The 15,011-nt window shown below is 40.6% G+C and overlaps 1 protein-coding gene across 1 annotated transcript in view; it reads left to right on the forward strand.

The window, feature by feature from the left end:
* Positions 1-15,011, forward strand: part of LOC106094165 (transcription factor mef2A) — a 220,998-nt gene that overhangs the window by 188,571 nt on the left and 17,416 nt on the right. The gene's annotated exons all lie outside the window — the stretch shown is intronic.

Below are 15,011 nucleotides of genomic sequence, written 5' to 3' on the forward strand. Positions count from 1 at the left end.
CTCGTACCTGAAACCCAGGCTTAGAGTAAAATTGGATGGAGCACAACCAATGGAGCAGCCTAGAAAAACCCAGACAAAAGCAATCATCTAAATCCACAAAAATAAAGCAAAAAAAAAATGTTTTTAGCCAAAATCCATATAAACAATAAGCGAAGCTACTAGTCAAGTTTTAATGATTTCTTATTTCAAGCACCACCAGACATGCGAAGAAATAATCCACATTTCTAGTGACGTCTTGTGACTGCCGTTGTGCAGTGCTGAGGAAATACTTGAGAAAATAGTAACACAACAAAAGGCGAATACGAAATTTATGCAAGTATTTTTCCAAGACAACAATTCGGTTCGGTTCGCATTTTCTTTGAATGTTAACGAGAGGTATTTCGTTGTGATTGCAACGTCCACAATAAAATGTAACATAAACTTTTAATATAAAAATAATACTAAAAAACACCTGTATTTAATTAAATAAGCAACTATGATATATTTTTTTGCCTGTTTTGGTTTTGTCCAAAAGAAATGCGTTGTGTAAACAAAAAATATTTAAATAATTTTTGTCATTTAATGGTGTGACTACGCCACAGAGCATTGCTGGGCATTGTGAAATGCACAACGAAAACCAACTACCATTAAATGTTTTAATTAAAAAAGTATTAAAACAAAATTTCAAATAAAGTGCACTAGCATATACAAAAAATGCCCATATCAACCTATCTCACACACACACACACACACATTTGATTATACGCAGCAATCTACTTTGTGTTTCCTGTTAGATTAGAGCTCACACTGACAGCGATGATGATGATGATGATGATGGTGGTGGTGGTGGTGGAGCAGCTGATATGACAAACAAGTTTGTGTCTTAAGTCTTTTGTGTTTTGCATTTGGCAGTCGAGGGATTTCACAAATTAACATTGTTTAAATGATTAACATTAAATATCAATTGTTGTCGCTTTTGATCGCCACATCTAAGCATATTCATTGGATTTTATTCCAGTCAAATAGTGAATGAATCCAAAGAATGTTTTTGATTTTTAACCGCTAGCAATTATCGCTGACGACAATAAACACATTCAATTTATTTGAAGAAATTGCGAAAAAAATAAACTCATGCTGCAAATACACAATACATACATCCACAATCCAATGAGAATTTCCAAAAGAATTCATAGGGACCCAGTTTGTGTTTAATCATTAGCTTTTGGCGTTTAATATTTAGTTTAATCAAAACTAAGGGGTTTTTTTTGCAGATATAAGCAGCATTCTGTGAAGAATTTCCCATGCTAAATTCTAACGTATTATAATTAAAGTTTAATTTTTTTACGAGAAGCTTTTTTAGCTAGACATTTCGTTTGCAACACCTTGAAATTTTCGTCTAAGACCCCATAATGTATATATTGGGTTGTCCAAAATGTAATTGCGGATTTTTTAAAAGAAAGTAAATGCATTTTTAATAAAACTTAGAATGAACTTTAATCAAATATACTTTTTTACACTTTTTTTCTAAAGCAAGCTAACAGTAACAGCTGATAACTGACGGAGGAAAGAATGCAATTACATAGTCACAAGCTGTGAAAAAATTTGTCAACGCCGACTATATGAAAAATCCGCAATTACTTTTTAGGCAACCCATATATTATTGATCGTTTCGACGTTCTGAGTCCATCCAGCAATGTCCGTCCGTCCGTCTGCCGAAACCACGATAGCGGTCGAAAGCGTAAATTTTGCACTGGTACTAACTATTGATGTAGGTTGTTGGGACTTCAAATGGGTCATATCGGTTCAGACTTAGATATAGCTCCCATATAAGCCGATCACCCGATTTGATATCTTGAGCCCATGGAACCCGCAATTTTTGTCCGTAGTTCGGTTAGGTTGAAAAGAGGGTGCAGATACTTATCCGTCCAATGCCACTATGGACATACACCTAAGCCAGTAATCGGCTTGTTGTGCGTTCTAAAACTTCCACCAAGTGTGCCAAACAAGCTCCAAACCGGTCTATAACCTGATATAACTCCCATATAAACTGATATGCTGTTTTCATTTACTACTTATAATAACTGTACCAAGTACGGTCCAAATCAGTCTATAACCTGATATAGCTCGCATATAAACCGCTCTCTCGATCACCTTTGTTCGCTTCCTAGAAGCTTTAATTTTTGCTGCTTTGACAGAAGTTTGGTATGTAGAATAGAATTATGCCGTTTCAACTAAATCTATTTTGTATAAATTTTTAGCAGAATCCATGGTAATGGGTTCCCAAGATTCGGACCGGCCGAACTTAGCACGCTTTTACATGTTAAATTTGTTAAGGTTTGGTAGAAAAGCGGATATTTTTCCGCCCTATGCCACTATGGCCAATGGCAAAAGTTGGGGTTTTAGACCGCGTGTCATGCATTGGGTATATACTGCAGTTGTCAGATTAATGCTATATGGTGTTGTGGTCTGGTGGACATCGGTTAAGTATTGCTCAATACTTAACCGGATCCAAAGGATGGCTTTTTTGTACATCATAGCCGCACTTAGGACGACACCAACTGATGCACTGAAGTTAATGCTACATTTTATGCCTCTGGACATTGTGGATAGCCAAATTGCAGCGACCGCTGCCGTGAGGTTAAGGAAGCTTTCTCATTGGTCATGTGGGGAAACGGACACAGTGTACTCCCGATTTGACTTCCTGAGTCCTTGCAAGCCGCAATTTTGGCTGAAATTTTGCATGCGGTGTTTTGATATAGTTTTCAACGACTGTGCCAAGTACGGTTCGAATCGGTCTATAAGCTGATATAGCTCCCATATAAAGCGAACTCCCTATTTGACTTCTTGAGTCATTACAAGGCGAACTTTTTTTCCGATTTGGCTGAAAATTTGCATGCGGGCTTCTAATACAACTTCCAACAATTGTGCCAAATACGGTTCAAATCAGTCTATAACCTGATATAGCTCCAATATAAACCGGTCTCTCGACTGTCGCCCGCCCTCGACTGTCGCAGATCTCTCAACGAGATGGCTGAGCAGTTCAAAATTCACCTGTTCTGGGTGCCTGGCCACAGAGATATCCCAAGGCATTGTAAAGCGGACGAGCATGGAAGACTGGGAACTATCCTACACGTTCCAGGGATACTGGAATCTGTGGGTATACCTCTAGCGATATGTAAGTTAAGTTTTCAGGACACGGTCCGAAGGACAACGAATGATAGATGGTTACAAAGAGAGATGGTGAGGACATCGAAGAAGAAGAGACTATAGAACAACTTCTGTGTATGTGTCCCGCACTAGCAGTCAGAAGGAGTTCCACTTTAGGTTCTCATTTCTTTTTGGACTTTTTAAAGCGATCTGAATGGTTCAACGGTATGAACTATTGTAGAAGGCATCTTCCTTCTTCTGTTCCTGTGGTAGCACAATGGACGAAAACGTCTAAAGGAGTCTGATGGCAGACTGCCACTTAAACCTAACCTACATCCATTTAGTAGTAGCCTAGTCATCTTATGATCCGGATCACCCCTATATTTTTGTCGTGCTACAGACCGTTTTGCTGTTTCATAGAGCTACATGCATGTTAATCGCCCACGATCTTAACTCGGACTGCGTCGACCGGAGAGGCTTCCAGTTAACCAGCTTTATTGACGGCAGTTCTCTGGTCTTCACTGTCAAGTTGTCTGCTCTTTCATTACCCCTTACTCCACTATAACACGGCACCCAAACGATGCAGATTGTGCCATTCGCAGAAAAGGGGTTAATCTCCTTCTTACACTCCAAAAATGTTCGTGCCGTTACCGTTCTGGTTGTTATGGCCCTGATGGCCTGTATACTGTCCGTAAAGATGTCCAAACTCGACGTCCTCACGTGAACACCACACCACCTCACGCATAGCATGGTCCGGCACCCAAACAGTGCGAATCGTGTCATCCTCAGAGAACGATGGCTTTCCAAGACTGTTCGTGGCCTTACCGCCCTGATGGCTATTTTAGTATCCCTAAAGATGTTCACACTGGACATTCTTGCGTAAACACCACACCACCTCACGCATTTTATGTTCGTCCGGATCTCCACCTGCAGGACCGTAGTATGATCAGGCAGTCGGAAACAGATGACTGGGTTCTCAATGTAAACACCATTCCCACTCTGTCTCCAAATTTTACTTTATCTATATGATAAACTGTGCCGCTGACAGCAGTGCCTCGCACTCGACCTCAAGTGTCCTCTCAGGTATCCAATCAAAAACCTCTCCCATTCACCTCGATTATACTACCATGGTATGGCTTGCTCCTATTCTCCATCCATTCTGCTATCACCTTTAGTCTTATAGCCGCAATGGCTGCCTTATATTTAATCTGTGTCTTTATGGTTTCGGATATCTAGAGTGATCTCCAGTGTCCTAGTGGACGTGGTCCTAATCATCCCGCCTGAGCCAAGACAACATGTTTTCTGCACCTGTTATACCTTACGTTGCACTTGTTCTCCATCGCAGTCCACCAAACTACTGAGGCGTAAGTTTGTATTGATCTATAAATGCTCCTGTTAAGCCAGAGGGCTTACGTCGAATTCAGGCTCCATTTCAAGCCTACATCCCCACTACATGGTGCCAAACATCTGCGAGTCTTATGAGTTCGCTCCCGAATGTGAAACATCCAGTGAAAATTCCTGTTTAAGAACACTCCTAAGTATTTGAAATTGTCTGATATTGAAATCGTCCTACAGACAAAATGTGGCGCATCAAATTGGCCCACCTTCGTCTTCCTCATGAACAGACTATATTCCGCTTTCTCTGGGCTAGCATTCATACCGTTAGGTTAAGCCCAGGTGTATGTCATCTTCAGGACAATTTCGGCTCTTCTGCATTGCCTTCAGAAGTATTATAACATCATCGGTGTAGCCGTTTCAAGCGCCATTCTGTTCAAACCCATCTTCAGTTAATTTCCTTAATATACTATTTTTGGCGGTTTGCCATAGATTTGGCCACTTCACTCGTTCCGTTATCGCCCGGATCTCCGCCTGCAGGACCATATTATGGTTAGGCAGTCTAAAACAGATCTCAGTCCCTGGGTTCTCAATGTAAACCCCCAGGCCCACTCTGTCCTCTAAATTTGATCCATCCGTGTAACATGATCTTTCAGATGGCAATACAAGGGGTTCCATCAATCCAAGACTGTGCCGATGTCAGCAGTGCCTCGCACTCGACTTCAAGGTTCATCTCCGGTATCCGATCGGAAACCTCTTCCCTTCCTTCCAGGTTTCCTATCGTCGCCTCGATTATACCGCGATGGTATGAGCTGCCCCCATCCTCAATCTATTCTCCCATTGCCTTAAGTCTCATAGCCGCAGTGGATGACTCACACTTAATCTGTATGGCAATGGGTCGGATATCTAGAATAGTCTCCAGTGCCCTAGTGGGCGTGGTTCTCATCGCTCCGCCTATGCCAAGATAACATGTTCTCTGCACCTGTTGTATGGTGCTTATGTTGCACTTTTTCTCCATAGCAGTCCACCAAACTACTGAGGCGTAAGTAAGTATTGGTCTAATCACGCTGCTGTAGAGCCAGTGGACTATCCTAGGATTCAGGCCCCATTTCGAGCCTATGGCCCCTCTACATAGTGCCCAACATCTGTGAGCCTTCTCAGTACGCTCCTGAATGTAATGCTTCCAATTCAGTTTCCTGTTCAAGATCACACCTAAGTATTTGACCTTGTCCGATATCGAAATCGTCTTATTGAGGAAACGTGGAGCGTTAAATTGGCCCACCTTCGTCTTCCTCGTGAACAGGCATATTTTAGTATTCTCTGGGTTAACATTGAGACCTCTGGGTCTAGCGCAGTCATATGCCATATGCAAGACCCTTTCGGCCCTTCTGCATACTTCGTTCGGATCCTTACCCCTTAGAAGTGTCATAACATCGTCTGTGTAGCAGACAGGTTCAAATCCCTCCTCAGTCAGCATCCGTAATAGGTCACCCATAGGAGTGGCCATCTCATTGACATAGTTGTCAACTTCTTTTAGGATTGGACAGTCTAAAGTATCTTGCACAAGTCTTCCTCTGAGTAGTCTTCCGAATTTTCTCTGGTCGCTTTTCGCCTTATTCCGAAAACTTATCGGTCTCGGCTCTCACCGTGCTATTCTTAACCTAATGTAGAGAAGAAATGCATCCAACCCAAAACTTTTTCGAAAATATTGTCACATCTAAAACCTACGCCCTGTTTCTGTTAGCAAAGGTAGCGGTGTTACCAATATTAACTGTTATTAGGCCATTAGTAGTTAAGAAATCTGAAGGGGTGCGGCCCCCCTTATAAATGTCAGCTATACGCTATGTAGGCCACCGTCGCGCAGAGGTTAGCATGTCCGCCTAAGACGCTGCAAACCGGGGTTCGAATCCTGGCTAGAACATCAGAAAAAAATTTCATCGGTGCCTATCCACTCTTAATGCTGGCGCATGAAGTGATCTCTGATATTGTTCACAATCTCCCTGCAACTGGAAGCATTTTGCTATGACAGTAGAACTACTGCTGTAATAGCAGCAAAATTAACGTCTTACAGTCAGCAAACAGTGTTTGCTATTATCAGCAGACTTTTTCCATGAGTGTAGAAATATTTGGCACATTTCAAAATACTTAAAGCATAAAACGCATAGTACTCGTACCTATCTTATGAGCGTAAAACTTTGTCACTCTTAAACTTATTTTCTTAATATTGGGTTGCCCAAAAAGTAATTGCGGATTTTTTAAAAGAAAGTAAATGCATTTTTAATAAAACTTAGAATGAACTTTAATCAAATATACTTTTTTTACACTTTTTTCTAAAGCAAGCTAAAAGGAACAGGTGATAACTGACAGAAGAAAGAATGCAATTACAGAGTCACAAGCTGTGAAAAAAAATTTGTCAACGCCGACTATATGAAAAATCCGCAATTACTTTTTGGGCAACCCAATACAATCGCAAGTCTTGCCACATAAAAGCAGATTTGTGTGATGCTTCATTACAATCCCTTAGCCATTTACTGGACCATAACATAACTAATTTATTAAAAAAAAAAATGTGTCTTAAGTCTTTTGATTTTCACTCATCGTCATAAACCAAATGCGGAAAAATCACTTTCTGTGATGGAATACATTTTCAAAAGTAACAAGTTTATCTACAATCTTAAAAGGCTGCAATCATATCGGTCACTTACAAGTGTCTAAGCCTTTTTATTGCCTTTAAGCCATCGCAACAATCCATCTCCCTTTTGCTTCAAAGCCGTAGCAAACAAAACGACAAATGCCGCCGTTGAGTGACCTTTTTCCCCATCAGGTTTCCGAACATGTTACTTACGGCACGTGCCCTGTTTTTAGCTTGTTTTCAGCATAAGGCCGCTTTGTGCCTTCGTTGTTGTTGTTATCTTCGGGGGGATGGGGGGAAGAGATTTTCTTCTAGTTTTTCTTTCGTCATTATCCATTTCTATTTTGGCATGATTTTTTGTGAGCAGCATGTATTTGCTCCAATTTTCCAGATATGTGTGTTATGAGTTTCGGTGGGTTACCTCGAACCTACGGCGGGCCGCAAAAAAAAACATAAAAAGTCATGTAGTCTTGGAATCTTTTTGTTTGGCGTTCGCATTGCTGCCGTTGTCTTCGCTATTGTTTGTGTCACTGTGTGTTAAAGAAATGTTTACAGATAACGTGCCTCGGGTTACGTGTATGATTTTTATTGACATGATCGAAACAACCACAGCTCATGCGACAACGTCGATGAAGGCACACTGTGACAGCCAAGCATTGACAACAGCTTTGGCAATTGCAGCAGCAGCCCCAGCATCGGCCAAGAAAGATCAAAAGTTAGATGTGGCCATCTATCTGCTGAGTTGGTCCATTGGATTGGTGGTTTGGCTGTTGGCTTGCAGGTTTAGAGTTTTAGAAATGCATTTCTCTGACATGTTGTAATACATGTTTCAAAGCCTTTCTTTTTCTGTGTATTTTCGAAGAAATTTCCTTTAAAATCAACTGAAACAATAACTCGTGGCAATATTGTTGCACTGTGCCACCACACCGCCGGTTCACTCAACCTCCCCTGCTAGTCTGCTGGCTATTCGTTACCATTTCCCAACATATGTCAATTGGTAGCGATTAAGTTAAAATTGTTACTTGGCGTTTGTTGATTTTGCCTTAAGATGACATCTAACATGACAGATACATTTGTTGGACGGTAGGTAGGTAAGTAGAATGAGAGTGAAAGAAATACACTCTTAAAAGATATGACCTTCGTAAATGGTTCCAAATGGATGGAACTGTATTCCGCAAGGTGACACTTTATTGAGAGAAGTTTTAAATTTGACTACCTTAGAATATTTAAGTTCTCCATGTAACCACCGTAGCAACAGACCAAGCCTCTATTTGGAATCGAACCCACCGGCACTGGTAATGTTAGCGGCTACCGGGTTGACCTGCCAGGAGGGGATAACCACCGCTGAAATTTTTTTCTGATGTTTAGCATTCGATCTCAAGCATTCAGAGTCAGTATTGGTATAGCCTTCTGCAAGTTTATCCTAAATAGATAGTTCGAAGCAAGACAAAAGAGTGGGACTCTACCAACACTGCTACCGGGTTGACCTACCAGCAGGGGATAACCAGCGCTGAAAATTTTTTCTGATGTTTTCGGAAGCATTCGATCTTTAGCGTTTAGAGTCAAAATTGGTATTGTCATCTGCAAGTTTATCCTACATGGATAATTCGAAGCTAGACGAAAGAGTGGGATTGAGGCTTTAAACTGAGGATATAGGCTCTAACATCAATTTCCAACTGCTTAACAATAATACGGTCCTGCATGCAGAGATATGGGCGATAACGGAATGTATAAGGCGTTATGCTGTTAATGCGAGGACGTGGAGTATCGCATGAACATCTTTACAGACATTAAATTGATCATCAGGTTTATAAAAGGACGGTTAAGTAAGACGCCGCATGACCAAAGAAAAAGCTCCATTAGCCTCACAGCATTGATCGCAATGGCCAGAGGTATTAGGTGTAGCATCGAATTTTGTGCATCACAGACATCCTCAGTAAGGGCTGTGATGCGCAACAAACCATCCTTTGGATCCACGAGTGCTTTGAACAATAGGTGAACTTTTGAAGCGCCGTCCACCAGAATACAACACCATTTAGCATTGTACGTCTCACAACTGCGGTATATATCAATTGCATGACATTTAGTCATTTCTGACATAGTATATATATTTAGGATCGTCGGAAAATTCTTGAGTGGGTCAAATCGGACCATATTTGGATATAGCTGTATATATAGATCGATCTTCCGATAGAGGGTCTAATGCCCATGAATGCTTTATTTTTTAACCGATTTCGCTGAAATTTTAAACAGTAAGTAGTTATAGGTCTCCCGACATCTAGCCCAAATACGGTTCCCATCGGACTATATTTAGATATAGCTGCCATATAGACCGACCTGCCGGTTAAGGCTCATAAAAGCTGCATCTATTACTCGATTTCGCTGAAATATGAAATAGTGAGTTATTTTAAGCCTACCGACACCCGGCCTAAATATGGTTAAGATTGCACTATAGGTAGATAAAGCTGTCATATGGATCGATATGCCGACAAAGGGTCTGAACCCCATAAAAGCTTTATTATACCCTCCAGCATAGGATGGGGGGTATACTCATTTCGTCATTCTGTTTGTAACAACTCAAAATATTAGTCTGAGACGATCTAGCCATGTCAGTTCGTCCGTCCGTTCGTCCACGCTAACTTCCGAAGAAGTAAAGCTAGCCGCTTGAAATTTTGCACAAATACTTCTTATTAGTGTAGGTCGGTTGGTATTGTAAATGGGCCATAGCGGTTCATGTTTCGATATAGCTGCCATATAAACCGATCTTGGGTCTTGACTTCTTGAGCCTCTAGAGTGCGCAATTCCTGTCCGATTTAAATGAATTTTTGCACGACGTGTTTTGTTATGACATCCAACAACTGTGCCATGTATGGTTAAAATCGGTTCATAACCTGATATAGCTGCCATATAAACCGATCTTGGGTCTTGATTTCTTGAGCCTCTAGAGTGCGCAATTCTTATCCGATTTGAATGAATTTTTGCACGATATAGCTGTCATAAAACAGATCTGGGGATTTGACTTCTTGAGCTTCTAGAGGGCGCAATTCCTATCCGATTTGGCTAAAATTTTGCATGACGTATTTAATTCTTATTCTCTACAAATGTGTCAAATACGGTTCAAATCGGTTAATAACCTGATATAGCTGCCATATAAACCGATCTGGGATCTTGGGTTCTTGAGCCTCTAGAGGTCGCAATTATTATCCGATTTGCCTGAAATTTTGTACGACGGACCCTCTCATTACCATCAACATACGTGTTTATTATGGTTAGAATCTGTCTATAGCCCGATACAGCTCCCATATAAATCGATTTCTCTATTTTATTTCTTGAGCCCCCAAAGGACGCAATTCTTATTCGAATTGGCTGACATTTTCACAGGTCTCCAACATATACAATAATATAATTGTGGTCTTGATATCGCTCTAATAGAGGAGCAAATCTTTTCTTATATCCTTTTTTGCCAAAGAAGAGATGCCGGGAAAAGAACTCGACAAATGCGATCCATGGTAGAGTGTATAAAAGATTCGGCCCGGCCGAATTTAGTTTTGTTTAGAAAAAATTTCATTTAATTGTTTCTTTAGACAAAATCTTTTTTTTTTGGCGTGGGGGATACTGCCCCCTTCCCTCCTGGCGACTTCCCTGGTTTCCAGTATATATATGACTAGTTCTAAATCTTAAGAGTACACCCTAAAGCTCACCTGTTCATTTAGTTTGGAACCATCCGTATAGAAATCTATGTAACGACCGTTACCAGGGATATCGTAGTTCTATCAGGAATAATGCTACAGTACTTTTAGGATGTAATCCACACTGCCTGGTTCTATCAGGAATAGTGCTACAGAACTTTTTAATCAAAAAGCGGCTCAGGTAGGATGTAATCCACACTTCCTGGAACATCGAATATTGTATCAAGGAAAACACAGTGTTTGTAGCAGACACATTAGCAAAGAGAAAGCTCCCTTAACCTCACGGCAGTGGTCGCTGCAATTTGTCTAGCCAACATTTCCAGAGGCATTAGATGTAGCATTAAATTCAGTGCAATAGATTGTGTCGTACTCAGTGCGAATGTGATGCAAAACATGCCATCCTTTTGATCCGGTTAAGTATTGAGCAGTAGGTGGACTTTTGAAGCGCTGTATATGCCTTATGCATGACATGCGGTCTAAACCCCAACTTTTGCAAGAGTTGCCTTTCTTGCGCTTTCCAAAATGTTGGACTTAAAGTAAAATTTCCTGTCCAGCAAATAACCAAGGTATTTTGTTCTTTCTGTAAATGGTACATTCTTTCCTTCCAAAGTGACAGGTTCCACTGTAGGCAACCTGTATCTCCTGCTGAAAAGAACTACTTCTTTCTTGCACGTGTAAACAAATAATTTAAGAATAACTGTCCTACAGATACGTCTTTTTGATGCACGCTGGTTAAGTTCTTGAATGGGATAAATCGGACCATATTTGGATATAGCTGCTATGTAGACCGATGTGCCGATAAAGGGTCTGAAGCCCATATATGCTTAATTTTTTCACCCGATCTCGCTGAAATTTGAAACAGTGAGTAGTTATAGGCCTCCCGACATCTAGCACAAATATGGTTTAGATTGGACTATATGTAGATACTAGCTGACCCGGGCCCGCTCCGCTGCGACTTCTTTTACTTTATATGGGACAAAAGTTTCCTTGGAAAATTTATTTCCACTAACAGTTTAACAATATAAGTGCCTTTATCTGAATCCCATATGATCTTTATTGGTCTGCGAATTTAAGTTTGGATGTAAGGTGTACTCCATTCTTAAAATACTTCATTTCAGCCCGATATTCTCATTATGTCTGATTTAGTGGTGTTTTCGGGGGAGAGGTGGTTCCCCCAGATACTTGGCCCTGAAAAAGTATCAGCATCGTGCTCTTCTCTTGAATACCATTTATTTCAACCCCATATTGGCATTGGCTTAAGAGGAGTTTACAGTATGAGGCGTCCCTCACATTTAGTTATCAGATTCGTATTCTGCATTCAAATACCTTTGATTTAAGCCCCATATTCCCATGGTCAGTAAATAAGTCCTGTTTAGGGGGTGTTTTGGGAAAGGGGTGGACCCCCGGAAACGTGGTCCCACATTTGGATATCAGATTCGTATTCTACTCACAAATACCTTTCATTTGAGTCCCATAATACCATGGTCGATATATATGTCCGATTTAGGGATGTTTTGGGGGTTGGAGTGGTCCCCCTAGCACTTGGTCCGACAATTGAATATCAGATACGTTTTCTTGTCCTAAATACCTTTCTTTTGAGTCTCATATTGTCGTGATTGGTCTAAATATATGTTTGGTAGGTTTTAGGCTGGGGCAGCCCCCCTAGGTACCCCATCCGAAATTTGGATGCCAAATTTTTATTTTTAGGGAACTATATGTGAGCAAACAAAATTTCGCTTAAATCGCACCACCCATCTCCGAGATCTGGCGTTTATGAAAATTAGAGTAAGGAGGAGGGTCCGCCCCTCCTTCAGATTTCAAAAAATTTAGTACCCTATTTTCACCACGGGGTCATTATACACCGTCTGTTTCTGAGTCTATAAGGAACACACAAACATACAAACAAACACAAATTGATTTTTATACCCTCCACCATAAGATGGGGGGTATACTAATTTCGTCATTCTGTTTGTAACTACTCGAAATATTCGTCTGAGACCCCATAAAGTATATATATTCTTGATCGTCGTGACATTTTATGTCGATCTAGCCATGTCCGTCCGTCTGTCCGTCCGTCCGTCTGTCTGTCGAAAGCACGCTAACTTCCGAAGGGGTAAAGCTAGCCGCTTGAAATTTTGCACAAATACTTCTTATTAGTGTAGGTCGGTTGGTATTGTAAATGGGACATATCGGTCCATGTTTTGATATAGCTGCCATATAAACCGATCTTTGCATGACGTGTTTTGCTATGATATCCAACAACTGTGCCAAGTATGGTTCAAATCGGTCCTTAACCTGATATAGCTGCCATATAAACCGATCTTGGGTCTTGATTTCTTGTGCCTCTAGAGTGCGCAATTCTTATCCGATTTGAATGAAATTTTGCACAACGTGTTTCGTTATTATATCCAACAACAGTGCCAAGTATGGTTCAAATCGGTCCATAACCTGATAGAGCTACCATATAAACCGATCTTGGGTCTTGACTTCTTGACCCTCTAGAGGGCGCAATTCTTATCCGATTGGAATGGAATTTCGCACGACGTGTTTTGTTATGATACCCAACAACTGTGCCGAGTATGGTTCAAATCGGTCCATAACCTGATATAGCTACCATATAAACCGATCTTGGGTCTTGACTTCTTGACGCTCTAGAGGGCACAATTCTTATCCGATTTGAATGAAATTTTGCACGAAGTATTTCGATTTGATATCCAACAACTGTTCCAAGTATGGTTCAAATCGGCACATAACCTGATATAGCTGTCATATAAACAGATCTGGGGATTTGATTTCTTGAGCTTCTAGAGGGCGCAATTCCTATCCGATTTGGCTGAAATTTTGCATGACGTATTTTATTTTTACTTTCAACAACTGTGTCAAATAAGGTTCAAATCGGTTCATAACCTGATATAGCTGCCATATAATCCGATCTGGGATCTTGACTTCTTGACCCCTAGAGGTCGCAATTATTATCCGATATGCCTGAAATTTTGTACGATGGATCCTCTCATGACCATCAACAAACGTTGTTTATTATGTTCTGAATCGGTCTATAGCCCGATGCAGATCCCATATAAATCGTTCTCTCTATTTTACTTCATGAGCCCCAATGGGCGCAATTCTTATACGAATTGGCTGAAATTTTACACAGGTCTCCAACATATAATTTAATAGTGGTGCGAACCGGACCATATCTTGATATCGTTTTAATAGCAGAGCAACTCTTTTCTTATATCCTTTTTTGCCTAAGAAGGGATGCCGGGAAAAGAACTCGACAAATGCGATCCATGGTGGAGGGTATATAAGATTCGGCCCGGCCGAACTTAGCACGCTTTTACTTGTTATATATACAATAAGAAGGTAGCTGCCATATTGACCGATCTGCCAATAAAGGGTCTGAAGCCTCTAAAAGCCTTATTTATTACCCGATTCCATTTAAATTTCAAATAGTTAGTTGTTTTAAGCCTCCCGACATCCGAGCCAAATATCAGTCATATCAGACTATAAAGATATAGCTGTCATATAGAGCGATCTTCCAATTTGCATATATACCCGAGGTGGTGGTTATCCAAAGTAAGGTCCGGCCGTAATTAATGCCTTTTTCCTTGTTTTAATATTTGGGCAAACTTTTTTTTCGTTTGGAAAAGGAAAGCCAAAGATAGCAACACACACCAACCATGATGGGACGCGTTTCGTCTTTGGTTAGAAAATTTTTCAACCATATTAGGTGTGATGGCTTCAAGGGCCGTGCGTTGGTATGTTGTATTTGAATCGTATTAATAGCGAAAACGCATCTATGATACAATTACCACATTAACCAAGCTTGACAACCCTGCTTATTAGCTGTACTTTTCCCAATGCATGTATTTTTGTGTAATGGCAGACATTCTTTCTATGACAAATTACACTTCTTCCGTACTACACATGATTTTGTGAATCTGTTGGAAGTTGTATTGATGGCTTCGAACGCTAAGACAACGGCAATGGCTCTCGCTGTTGCTTTGTGTGCCCAGGTTCGAATCCTGGCCGGGCTTTGCCGAATATTTCATTTTTCAAGTTTTTTGCCTGTTTGGGCGAGATCATCAAACTTTGCGTCACAAATTCTTGCATGAATTTAAGAAGAACGACGCAAATTTATTGTAAACAAAATGTAAATGTTTTTTACTCAAGATAGTTATTTGTCAAATATTTCCTTTCTGTCTAATGAATTATTTTTAATGCGTGTT

Source organism: Stomoxys calcitrans, chromosome 2, assembly GCF_963082655.1.
Source record: "Stomoxys calcitrans chromosome 2, idStoCalc2.1, whole genome shotgun sequence".
In the NCBI taxonomy this organism is placed as follows: domain Eukaryota; kingdom Metazoa; phylum Arthropoda; class Insecta; order Diptera; family Muscidae; genus Stomoxys; species Stomoxys calcitrans.